This window comes from Balaenoptera physalus (assembly GCF_965194825.1).
Source record: "Balaenoptera physalus genome assembly, chromosome: 3".
NCBI classification, from domain to species: domain Eukaryota; kingdom Metazoa; phylum Chordata; class Mammalia; order Artiodactyla; family Balaenopteridae; genus Balaenoptera; species Balaenoptera physalus.
In genome coordinates, this window is record NC_138890.1 from 37,604,623 (window position 1) to 37,617,622 (window position 13,000).

Genomic DNA, 13,000 nt, shown 5'->3' on the forward strand with positions numbered 1-13,000 from the left:
GGCTTTGACCATCTGTCTGCCTAGGTAGGAAATGAATATGCTACTGCTCTGGTCATCTGCTTAAAACACAGTCTGCCATGCCACGCTGCAACTAAAAATTGCCCCCTGGTTTACCAACAGTCTTAGCAGGACCGTCCGTCAGGGTCCTGCCTCTCTGACCTCAAGCCTTTCTCCTCTTCCATCCCTGGGTTCCAGCCAAGCCCCTCCTGTCACAGATCTTTGCACATGCTGTTCCCTCTGCCCACAGCACTTCCCATTCCTTCCCCCTGCCCACCTGGTCCTGGTTAAACGGCACTTGGGCCCTGCACTCACATCCCCGAGAAAGCCTCCCCTGCCGCCTTGGGAGTGGGGTGTATGTAAGGCATCCCTGAGGTACAGCCCCACGGCCTCATGGACTTTTGGTTGACACTCACCTCCCTCACTAAGCAGTGAGTTTCAGGGAGGGAAAGGAGCACATAGTAAGGCCTCAAAAAATAAGATTTGTGGACTCTCGTGCTTCCAGTGCCGGGGGCGGGGGTTCTATCCCTGGTTGGGGAACTAGGATCCCACATGCCGTGTGGTGTGGCCAAAAAAAATAAAATAAAATAAAATGAAAACAATATCTGTGGGCTAAAGGAAATGAATGGAGCCAGAGTTTCCCTTAGAGCTGGGCTTCCACGTTTCTCCAAGTTGCCCTTCATGCAGACGAGCGGGACACCCCAGAGTGGCCAGCTGCAGTCACATTTCCTTGACATCTAGTCTTTTCTCCTTAAAATTCAAGCAGATCTTACATCCTCCGCTACAATATGTTATTGTCCTGTTTTATTTTATGGGTCCCTTCCCCATTCCCCAGTGCTTGATTCCCTCTGACGCTTTGAGACCACCATGCGCATTTTCTCCCGTGGCTTTGTCTGTCCCTGGCCGGCTGCTACAGACCCTCCAGCACAATCACCCAGGTCCAGACACATGGCTTTAGAGTTTTCAGAATTCTGCCTTGTTTTCCACCCTGGCATCTGCCACCTGCTGTTATCTTAATCCCTTTGGCTGCTCTGGGTTTACAGCCTCCTGACTTGTGATTTTCTCCACCTTGAGCCGGCTGGATTTCCCGTGTTATACAGGGGAGCCTGTCTTGCTGGGAGTCCGGCCTGCTCACTGCTTCAAAGTCTCAAATCAGCACGCAGCTCTGTTTTGTCTTGGGAGGAGCTGGGGGCTTTGCGAGACGTCCCCGTCAGCGGAGAGCAGGACAGGCATCGCGTTTCAGCGGCCCTCGAGGAGTCTGGAGTCTGCACCATGGCCTCTGGCCTGCTGCTGTCTGCGATCTGTGGGTTGCCTCGAGGGCCCTGGGGGGCAGGGGACTCGGATTTCCGTGGGTTCACCGAGGCTCCCGGCATCTGTCTGGGGAGCTGGGATGAGAGGCGCTCACTGGGGACTCCTTTGTGCCGCTGTGCCGTGGCAGAGGGAGGGGGAGGCAGAGGCCCTCACCCACACGTCTGAGGACAGCAGGATTTTTCAGGACACCTGCCATATGCTCAGAGGCCCCAGGAAAGAAAAGTTTCCATGACAGCCTGAAATCCTATTCATTCCTCCCTCCCCTCTCCCCAGGCCGACCTGTCAGCCACAAGGGGGTTCACCTTGCCTCAGGAAAGTTCTGAGTTCTGCTAATTTTGTTGCAAATAATTAATTCGAAGATAAGAAGGGGGACAGTCCTTCTTGCCCGCACCTGTCCGTTCTTAGGTTTTTAAAGCTGCTTCCAGGTAAGGGCCTTTGCATAGGTGGAGCCCTCTCACCTACACATAGCCCCTTCTGCCCCCGCAAAACAGGAGCCAGTCAAGGACCCATGTCTCCAAGCCTGTGCAAGGGGGCAGAAAAGCAAGAGCTTGTGGGTTGTTCCATGGGGGACCACTGGCAAAGCCACCCTTTGCCTTTCTATGACCAAGTTTTCTGCATTTCCTTCCTTAACACAGGAGAGAATTCTACTATAAATATAATCTAGATATAAATAGACCATAAATAGAGAAGAGCCACTCTCTTCTTTAGTCTTTCATCTTACATAGCACCCCTCCCCAACTGTCTGTTGGTTGTTGTTGTTTAATTAAAAGGATAATTTGACAACACAGAAACCCCACCACTTGCAGGTGAGCTGGCTTTCACAGTGCCACATAATAATTGTCATCCCGACGGGGGCAGCTTCGTTGCTCACTGGTCCCTTTCTACACGCCCAGCCCTGTGCCAAGCACTTTACACACACATCGCTTGGAAGCCTCACAACCAGCCTATGTGATCGTGCTGTCATCTGACCATCCTGTAGGCTCAGAGAGGCCCAAGGTCACACAGTTTGGAATTTTGCTTTATTTTTTTCAGTCGAGGTAGAATTCATATCACAACATAGACTCTACCATTTTAACCACTGTAAAGTGTACGGTTCCGTGGCATTTGGTACATTAACGCTGTTCTGCAGCCATCACCTCTCTCTAGATCCAGAACACGTTCATCGCCCCAAAAGGAGCCCATGTACCCTTAGGCAGTAACTCCCCATTCCTTCGCACCCCTAGCCCCTGGCAACCACCGGTCTGTTCTGTGTCTGTATAGAGTTGACTATTATGGATATTTCATATGAAAAGGAACCATACAACATGTGACCTTTTGTGTCTGGTTTCTTTCACTTTCTGTTTTCAGGGTTCATCCATGTTGTAGCATGTATCAGTATTTCATTCCTTGTTATGGCTAAATAATCTCTGTTGTATGGATAGACCACATTTGTTTTTATCCATTCATCTGTTGATGGACATTTGGGTTGTTTTCACTTTTTGGCTATTAGGATTAGTGCTGCTGTGAATATTTATTTGGGTACCAGTTTGTTTGAACATCTATTTTCAATTCTTTTGCGTAGTAACCCAGGAGTGGAATTTCTGGTCATATATGGTCATTCTATGTTGAACTTTTTAAGGAAACTTGGAGTTTTACTTTTGCCTGGTTGTCACTGCTCAGAGATGACTGGCTGCTGAGTTCTTAGCCTCGGGGCATGGACCGGCCTGAGGAAGGAGAGAGGGAGGGAAAGAAAACCAGAAAGACAAGAGGCATGCTCGGTGGTATTGCTACGGTAGCATGGCCTTAAATGTAAGATCTTATGATGATGATACAAAAAGTATGAGATACATTTTTATTGTTAAAAACATCCAAAAGATACAGAAGGACTTAGTGTAAAAAAAATTGTTTCCCCCCAAATCCATAGTCCCATTCCCAAAGTTTGGGGTGTATCCTTCCAGATCTAGATGTACTTATGTATTTTCATAATTGGGAAAACAAACCTATTTTCATTTCTGGGGGTGGGAGGAGGTAGTGAATCATAGATTAACAGCCGTATAAACTGCCCATAAAGGGACTTCCCTGGTGGTCCGGTGGTTAAGACTCCTCGCTTCCAATGCAGGGGGCATGGGTTCGATCCCTGGTCGGGGAACTAAGATCCCACATGCCACGTGGTGCAGCCAAAAAAGAAAAAAAACTGCCCGTAAACAAAATTGCCAGATTCCCTCCCTTCCTCCTTTTTTCATTCTTTTTTTCCCTTTCTAATCCCAATTCCATCATACTTTCTCTTTGCAAACTTCTGTTTTCTTTCACTGTGGCTTCCAGACCCCCACCCCACTCCCTGGGAAAGCAAGGTTTCTTAGTGCTGAGTTGCTGGTGAGCCCTGTCCTGCTCCTGGCTTCTGGCTTGTGAAAAGCCATGAAAGCTCAGGGGGACAAGTCCATCTGTTTCTTGGAATAAAGTTCTGACTTCCATATTTTTGTAGGTGAGCCTGAGTCCAATGCTGGCCTTCATCTCAGCCCTCATCCTCCTCCCCAGGAGAGGGAAACATCAAGCAGGAGGGTGGTCCCACGGCCTCTGCAAGGGAAGGACCCCTCTCTGCACATGGGTCCTCCTGCAGGGCAGGGTCCCGTAGCCCGACGTTGAGTCTGTCATGCTCTGCTGTGCTTACCTGTAGAAAGGCCCATCTCCCTCCTGTAGAGTTTTAAAATTAGAAATGGTATGCTCACTTGTAAATGAGATTCAAAGAATAAAATAAAAAATCTGTTGCCTATCTCATTCTCCAGAGATAACTTCTGGGAACAGTTCCTTACATCTTTTTCCAAAATCGATCGAGTGTATTTTCTAGAAATGTTCTGTGCATATACAAACATACAGTCAGCCCTCATGAGTCCAAGATTCCACTTGTGAATTCGCCTACTCACTAAAATTTATTTGTAACCCCAAAATCAATACTCCTGGAACTTGTCGGGTCATGTGTGAACATGTGCTGAGCAGCAGAAGATGTGAATCGTCTGGTGTGCGTGTTCCCAGCTGAGGTCAAACAAGGCAGCGCTGTGCCTTCTCAGCTCTCATACTAATAACAGGTGTCCTTTTTTTGTTGTTTAGTGCCGTGTTTTCTCATTTTTCTGCTTGTTGGTGTTTTTGCTGTGTAAAACGGGCCCTAACCATCGTGCTAAATTGCAGTGTCGTGTTCCTACGTTTGGGGAGGCTGTGATGTGTGTGCCTTAGGAGAAAATGTGTGTGTTAGGTAAGCTTTGCTCAGGTATAAGGTGTAAGTGCTGTTGACTGTGAGTTCAGTGATCATGAATCAACAATATAGTAAACAGAAATACACAAAAAAGGTTATGTGTTGATTGGTTGTGATCAGAGGCTCAAAGGAACCTAACCCTGTATCTTCCCCTAGGACCGTGGTTCTGTATTCACAGATCAGTGTGCACAGTGAATAATCAGAATCCATTACATTTGCACAAGTCGATTAATACCAAAGGTGTTTTCTTCATGGTACATTAGGGAACATCTTTCCCGTCTGTATGGATTTACCTTACTCTTTTTACTGACTGCAGAGTTCTCCGTATTATAAACACTGACATTTATAGAATGACTCCTCTGTCGATGGATATTTACATTGCCATCTTTTTTTTTTTTTTCTTTTTACTGCTTTAAACAATATGACAACAGCTGTCCTTTCCTCTGCATTTTTGCACACTGAGGTATGTCTGTGAGATTGCTTTGGTCAGAGGTGTGTGCATTTAAGATTTTGGTGGGTAGCACTGAATTGCCTTGCAGAGGTTTTGACCAACAGCTGAGCAGATCCCTTTTTTCTTAAATTGAACTTAGTGTGTGGGAGCCTTTGGAAGCACGTGCTTCTCCACGAGAGCAACACAGCATCAGAAGAGGAGCATTGTCCCTCCCCCATCCTGGCCCCTCATCACTGTACACCTTGAGCTTCTGTCTATGCTCCCAGCAGAGAGTACATTTGCATCCTGCCTTTCTGCCTTGTCCTGTCCAGGGTGTCCAGGTGAGAAATGAGTTCCCAGACCAACTGCTTTTAAGGTTCCTTAAGCCAGAAATCAGTAGCCTCATCTGTTAGGGCAGGTACCAAAAAAGGCACTGCCTCTGGGTCTCGGGAGAGATTCTAGGAGAGGCCTGTCTTTCTCCTAGGAAAGTGCCTCACTCCCCCTCTCTCATCCCTGCATCCCTCCCCTTCCCTCCCCTCCCCTCCCCCTGCTTTGATGACTGAGAAGCAGCTTCTTTGACAGCAAAGTTGTGGGGAAGCCATCCTAATCCCTCCTGGATTTCCCTTCTGGACAAAGATGAAGGAAGGCACCCCAGCTCCCCCCAAAGCTAGGAATGCTTGGGACCCCTCTGGGGCACTAATTGTAGGCAGCAGATGCAAAGGGAGCAATTTTTCCAGGTGGCCTTGTTCAGGGGTGTACTTCAGACAAAGCGTAAGATTTATGTATAGGATTAAACCCAAATCTGCGAGGAAATATGGCTGCCCCTGTGCAGGAAATAACTGAACACCCCCTGCCTCTCACGCAAGAGTGGCCGGCACTCAGTTTCCTCCCTGCCATGGTTTCACATTTCAGAAACCAGGATAGGTCTTACCTTTGATGTGTGTGCTTCATATGACCATAGTTTATTATTTCCTCCAAAAAAGCTGCTGCAACATCAGTGGTACATCTTCTAATCGGTGACATTTCGGCGGTGGCCACGCAGCATGGGCGGACTGAAAACAGTGGTCTGTCACGTGAGGGCCACGCTGAGCAGATCCGGGCTCGGGGCTCCAGTGTTACGGCGCAGTGAGTGAGGACACGGTGATTTTCCATTTCCTGTTCCCATCTCTGCAGACTGGCAGGCTTAGAACTATTTGGGGGGGAGGGATTTTGTGTGACGTGCTGGTTGGATAGCTGGCTGGGCTGGAAATTCAGAAATCACACCATTTGCCTTAGCAATTCTAGTGCCCAGACCTGTTTGGCCAAGGCCTGGAGTTTTTTGAGGGGAGGGGGAATCGTGAGCTGCATGGGTTCATTAATCATGCAGTGTTCAGGAGCCCTTGACCCAGCATGGGTAAACCAGTCAAAAAACATTTATTCCACCTCTGCTATATGCCAGACGCTGTGTTCAGCCCCGGGGAGACGGGGGTGAACAGTAGGGGTGCCTACAGGCCCTTTCGTTGACGATGGTTCATTCCACACACATGTACCTACTATGCGCTGAGCCTGGGAGACTGTAGGGCACAAAGCAGATCAAGTCCCCGTCCTAAAGAAGCAGCCTTCAAGCCAAGCATGACCAGCAGGTCTCTGGGCACCTGCCAAGAACAAGCCAGTCACCCTTCTGAGAAAACCCAAGTGTCCTTACTGTTAGGAGAACAGCCCGGCTCACACAAAGACCCGGACATTGACGTTGGGCACCCTGTCTGCTCCTCACACTGTCTGCAGTTTGCCTGCTGGGAGCTAGGCATTCATCTTTATTTTCTTTTTATTTACAGTAGCCTTGAACCCTCTCTGTAGTGAATACTTGTGTCTTGTAGTACCTTCTCCACTCTTACGGCCAGAATTGCATTATACGCATTCTCCTGCTAGTACTGAAGTCTGAGAGGGCAGAGCTCAGAGTCGTTCATTAGGCACCCGTTCCCCACACCCAGAGACTGTCTTCCAGATTAGAGGCCCTCCTTGCTTTGCCTAGGAGACTCGGGCTCCACGTGGTGGGCGTTCACTCCCCTGGTCACAGCAGCCGGCCCTCCATGGGACACCCACCGCCTGGTCAGCATTGGTCTCGATTGTACCTTTCGTAAAACCAAAAGATCGTAAAACCAAAGGATCGTAAAACCAACTGAAAGCAAGGCACCTTTCAGTTGGTTTTAAAACCCCTTCCAAATAGATAACTAATAAGAACCTGCTGTATAGCACAGGGAACTCCACTCAATACTCTGTAATGGCCTATATGGGAAAAGAATCTAAAAAAAAAAAGAGTGGATATGTGTATATGTATAACTGATTCACTTTGCTGTACACCTGAAACTAACACAACATTGTAAATCAGCTATATGGTGGCGCAGTGGTAAAGAGTCTGCCTGCTAATGTAGGGGACACGGGTTCGAGCCCTGGTCCAGGAAGATACCACATGCCGTGGAGCAACTAAGCCCATGAGCCACAACTAGTGAGCCTGCACTCTAGAGCTCGCGAGCCACAACTACTGAAGCCCGCGTGCCTAGAGCCCGTGCTCCACAACAAGAGAAGCCACCGCAATGAGAAACTCGCACACCGCAACGAAGAGTAGCCCCCGCTTGCCGCAGCTAGAGAAAGCCCATGCGCAGCAATGAAGACCCAACACAGCCAAAAATAAATAAGTAAAATAAATAAATAAAATAAATAAATTTATTTTTTAAAAATTAAAAAAAATAAATAAAGATCACTGTCCTCAAAACAAAAACAAAAGCCCCTTCCAGGCCCAAAGGAAATACACCAGCCTGTCCCCTCTCTGGGTGGTGAGATGAGATTATTTTCATGTTAGGAGTGGATTTTCAAGATGGTCTTCAAGGAGCATGCCTTGCCTTTCCCTATGTCCTAGTCTTGGCCTAGGGCAAATCCACATTCAGAAACCTTCTCTGGCAGTTACTTTGCCGGTTCTGGCTTCTAGGGGCCCATCAGTGGCATCTTGTCTTCTGAGAAGTTGAAACTGCTTTTCCTCAGCAGGAGAGTGGTATTTGTTCCTTGTGGAAAATTAGAAAATATTAAAAAATATAAAGAATAAAATAAAAACTACTTGCAAACTCACTGCATTTTTTTCTATAATCAGAATTTGGGGGTGGAGGGCAGATCCTGGCCTCAGTGATCATGGAACGGTTAATATTTATTGTTTCTATGCCAGGCAGTGTTTTGAATTCTTTGTGTGGGTTTGCTCATTTAATCCTCAGAACAATCCTGTGAAGTAGGCACTGTTATTTTCCTCAGTTGACAGAGGATGAAACCGAGGCCCAGTACTTGGGTAACTTGCCCGTGGGCACACAGCTAGGATGGGGACCCAGGTGGCCATCACCACCCCCCAACCCTGCCCCCGAGTCCTTGCTCTCAGCTGCTACACAACAGCAGCATTTGTCCCACAGCAGATCACTTTCTTTTATTTATTTATTATTTATTTATTATTATTTATTTATTTTTATAAATTTATTTATTTAATTTTTAATTTAATTTTGGCTGCATTGGGTCTTCGTTGCTGTGCACAGGCTTTTCTCTAGTTGCAGCGAGCGGGTGCTACTCTTTGTTGTGGTGCGCGGGCTTCTCATTGCAGTGGCTTCTCTTGTTGTGGAGCACGGGCTCTAGGCGTGCGGGCTTCAGTAGTTGTGTCTCGCGGGCTCTAGAGTGCAGGCTCAGTAGCTGTGGCGCACGGGCTTAGCTGCTCCGTGGCATGTGGGATCTTCCCGGACCAGGGCTCAAACCCGTGTCCCCTGCATTGGCAGGCAGATTCTTAACCGCTGTGCCACCAGGGAGGTCCCAGATCGCTTTCTTCCTTGGCTGTAGCAAGAAGACTCAAACAAGCAAACAGAGAGGTTTCTGGGAGATGCCTGGCTCCTCTGCTTTCCGAGGCTGCAGAGCGCGTTTTAGCTGACCTGGATGAAAACTTCGGCCCTAAGTACCAGTGTTTCACGTCTGGAAGTGGCTCCCCTTCTAACCTTGAGAGAGGGGGCCAAGATTGCTGTGCTCCTCCCCTCCCCCTCCCCCTCCCCCTTCCCTCCCCTCCCCTCCCCTCCCCCTTCTCCCCCTTCCCTCCCCCCTCCCCTTCCCCCCTCTCCTTCCCCCCTCCCCTTCCCCCTTCTCCTCTTCCTCTTTCTCCTCCCTTCTCCAAGCAGAGAGGTTGGAACAACAAAGGATCCAGGACCCCTCCATCCATGCCTTCAGCACCGCAGCCTAGAAGAGCTCTCTCTCAGCTCTTCCTGCAGCCGGCAGCCTGGTCAGGCCCAGTCCAGGGCAGCCCCTGGTGGGCCGGGAGTGGGCATTCTGCAAAGCAGTGACCCTCATTACAGGGGAGAACTCTGTAATGTAACCCAGGCCCCAGATGCCAGCCGTGTACGTGACAAGGGGCCACATCCCATGGCCCCTGCTTTTACAGTCAATGATATTATTTGGGTCCCTTGTAAAGAGGAGCACAAAGGAGCCTGGGCTTTGCTGGGGCCACCGTGTGAAGTCATCCCACCAGTTGCTCCATCCTGAGATGGGGAAGTCCTCGCAGCCAGAAGGGAAGCCAGTGTCTGACCCAGCTGGCCGAATGCCATCTCTGACCTCGGAGACGTTTTTACAGTTTCCTCCTGGAGAAAGCAACCACCTGCAACCTCACCTCCGGTCCAGAGTTGGACTCAGGAACTGAGTCAGCCTGTCAGAAATGTGTTTTCATTCATTCGTGCGTTCAGTATTTATCGAGCTCTGCTCTGTGCCGGAGATTGGAGATGCAGCCTTGCTGTGAGGAGGGGAAGGAGGGAGACTCAGTAAGGCAGGGTGAGGACGGGGACTTGATCTGTCTTGGGCCCCACCATCTCCCAGGCTCAGCACACAGTGGGTACGTGTGTGTGGAAGGAATCTTCAGTGACAGGGACCGTAGACATTCCTTAAGGACCTTTCTTTGTGTCCTGAGGAAGGAAGGGAGCTCAACCAGGGAAGGTAGCCGAGCTTCACCTTTATGCCGGGTCTCCCTGACACCCAAGTCTGGCTGAGATTACAGGCTTGTTTCTGCAGGACGTTTCCTAACCTCCAGGTCTCTGGAGGGGCTGGAGCTCTTGGACGCAGCATGTGTGCAGCAGGATAGCATGGGGGAGACACATGCTCCCCGCTTCCCACCCGCTATGGTCTTCACAGCTTCCTCCCTTCCCTGAAAACCACCACCGAAGCACTGTCTTATAGCCGGAGGGTTTTCTTGCTCTGTCCCTGGCTTTCTCTCTCTCCCACCTCAAATCCTGTTCACAGATTAAGCTGTTATTGCACCTGTGACTGTGACTGCACGCTTGGTCGTGAAGCGAGCAGAGGTTTATAAAGCGGCGCACGTTCCAGTGTTTGTTGAGTGCTGGGCCCTGTTCTGAGCACACCGAGCCCTTGTGTCATCCTCACCACCATTCTGTCTCCTTCTGTTCCTCCCATTGCACCGGCCCCAGAGGTTGAGACTCGCCCCAGACCACACAGCCGGTGAGTGGCTGAGCCTCTGGAGAGCCCAGGGTGACCCTCGGCACCATGCTTGCTCTGCCTCTTCGTGCTGCATCGCAAAGTCAGACAGCCTTTCGGAGGGTGCCGTCCTCGGAGTAGTTTCCTGGCTTCTCCATCAGATTGCTCAAAATCTGTCTCCCCTGGTTCCTCGGAAAGACACTTGTCTGCTGGACATATGAGCATGCCCCTTTGGGGACGAGTAGGAAGCAACCTTCTGGCCTCAATAACTACAAAAATCCAAAGAGCTTTTTTTTTTTAAATTTTTAAAAATTGAAGTAGTGTTGATTTACAGTGTTGTGTTAATTACTGCTTTACAACGAAATGAATCAGTTATACATATATATATATATATATATATATATATATATATATATATATATATATATATACATTCTTTTTTTAATATTTTCTTTTCCGTTATGGTTTATCACAGGATATTGAATATAGTTCTCTGTGCTATACTGTAGGACTTTGTTGTTTATCCATTCTATATATAAAAGCTTATATCTGCTAACCCCACTTCCCACTCCATCCCTCCCCCGCCAGTCTCCCTTGGCAATCACCAGTCTGTTCTCTGTGTTAGTGATTCTGTTTCTGTTTCATAGATAAGTTCATTTGTGTCTTATTTTAGATTCCACATATAAGTGATATCATATGGTATTTGTCTTTCTCTTTCTGACTTACTTCACTTAGTATGATAATCTCTAGTTGCATCCATGTTGCTGCAAATGGCATTATTTCAGTCTTTTTAATGGCTGAGTAATATTCCATTGTGTATATGTACTATATCTTCTTTATCCATTCATCTGTCGATGGACATTTCTGTTGCTTCCATGTCCTGGCTATTGTAAACAGTGCTGCAATGAACATTGAGGTGCATGTATCCTTTTGGACCATGTTTTTCTCAGGATATATGCCCAGGAGTGGGATTGCTGGGTCATATGGTAGCTCTGTTTTTAGTTTTCTGAGGAACCTCCGTATTGTTCTCCACAGTGGCTGCACCAACTTACATTCCCACCAACAGTGTAGGAGGGTTCCCTGTTCTCCACACCCTCTAGGAGAGGCTGTTCTTTATTACAGAAAGTATCCCTGTTGGAGATTTACTCTTCAACTTCAGTTCTGCCATTGGAAATAAAAACTGAGTCTTGTTGATCATACAGATCTTTAGTGGAAAGGCTCTGGAATAAGTAGGAGGATTGATGAAGATGAGTATTTGTAGAGAACATGGTGGTTAGATGGGGAGGCTGCAGCTGACCTGACACTCACATCCATGGGAATTCCTGCGCCCAGGTAGATAAACTCACTATGGAGACTTTCTGGAATTGCAGGGATCTTCGTGATTGTATCTGAGATTTCCTGCTTGTGGTATAGAAAGCTCTGGACTTTGGAGCCATTTATGTATTCGTTTAAAAAAACCTATTAAGTATTGAATTTGTGCTGGCTGCTATGCTAGGTGAAGAGGATCTATAATGTTCTACAAGACAGATGTGGTCCCCATCCTCATGGAATAAGTAGCCAGCCAGACTTTTCATTTTGCTCTTGCCCTTCACAGCTGGGTGACTGGGGCAACTCACTTAACCTTTCTGAGCTTCTGATTCCATGTGGAAAACACTCCCAGCCCCTGGGGTTGTTCCCAGAATGCACTGAGTTCACTTGTCAAGGGCATAACAAGCGTGGTCCATGGAGGCTGCCCCTCCCTCGGGACTACCTGCATTGCTTGATGCCTGCTGTGCTGTGCATGGAGCCTGAGATGCAGAGGGGAACCAAGTGTGAAACTCCCTGCCCTCCGGGGCTCACATCCTAGTGTGTGGATTCCCTGCTTCTTGCTAACCAGCTGGGACACCTGGGAAAGTCCCACCCCTGTGGGGAAGACCCATCCGGAAAAGGCCTTGGACCCCACTCTTCCCTTGGCCTCCCTCTCTGTGAACCTTGGAACCACCAGCAGGAGGGTGGAATTCAAGGTCACAATCCAGGGGAAGGAAGCTGGGGCCACTCTAGCGTCCTCTCTGGGGGTCTCTCACAGCCCAGCCAGTGGAATTGGTGGAGCTGGGGGAGCCTTTGGTTGGACTTATTTCCACCCCTTTTTCAGAGCCTGTAAGAAAATGTCTGTAGCATCGGCTGCCAACTCTAGTTCATCTCTACCCAACTAATAGGGCTTCAGAAGAAAGATCACAGGTCTGGCGTGCAAGGAATAACTAACAATGTTCAGTAAATAATAGCAGCATCTGCTACCATTTATGGAGCGCTTCCTATGCCCTGGGTCCTGTGCCAGTCACATACCTACTATCTCCTTGAGCCCTCCCAACCACCCTTTGGGGTGTGGGTTTCCAGGTGATTGCCCAAAGTCATGCAGGTCATAACAGCAGGAAGGATGGAGAACTAGCACTTGAGCCTGAACTCAAAGTCCTTGGAGGGAAAAGGGGAGCATTCTTGCCTGTTTCCAGTCAGGACCTCCCCCAGAATCCGGGTTGTCCCTGGTAACGGGATGCTCAGCCTTCATTAAATATCCTCAGGACTAG

General features: G+C 48.5%; 1 protein-coding gene across 1 annotated transcript in view; it reads left to right on the forward strand.

The window, feature by feature from the left end:
- The window catches only part of CCNJL (cyclin J like), a 57,669-nt gene that overhangs the window by 30,526 nt on the left and 14,143 nt on the right, over positions 1-13,000 (forward strand).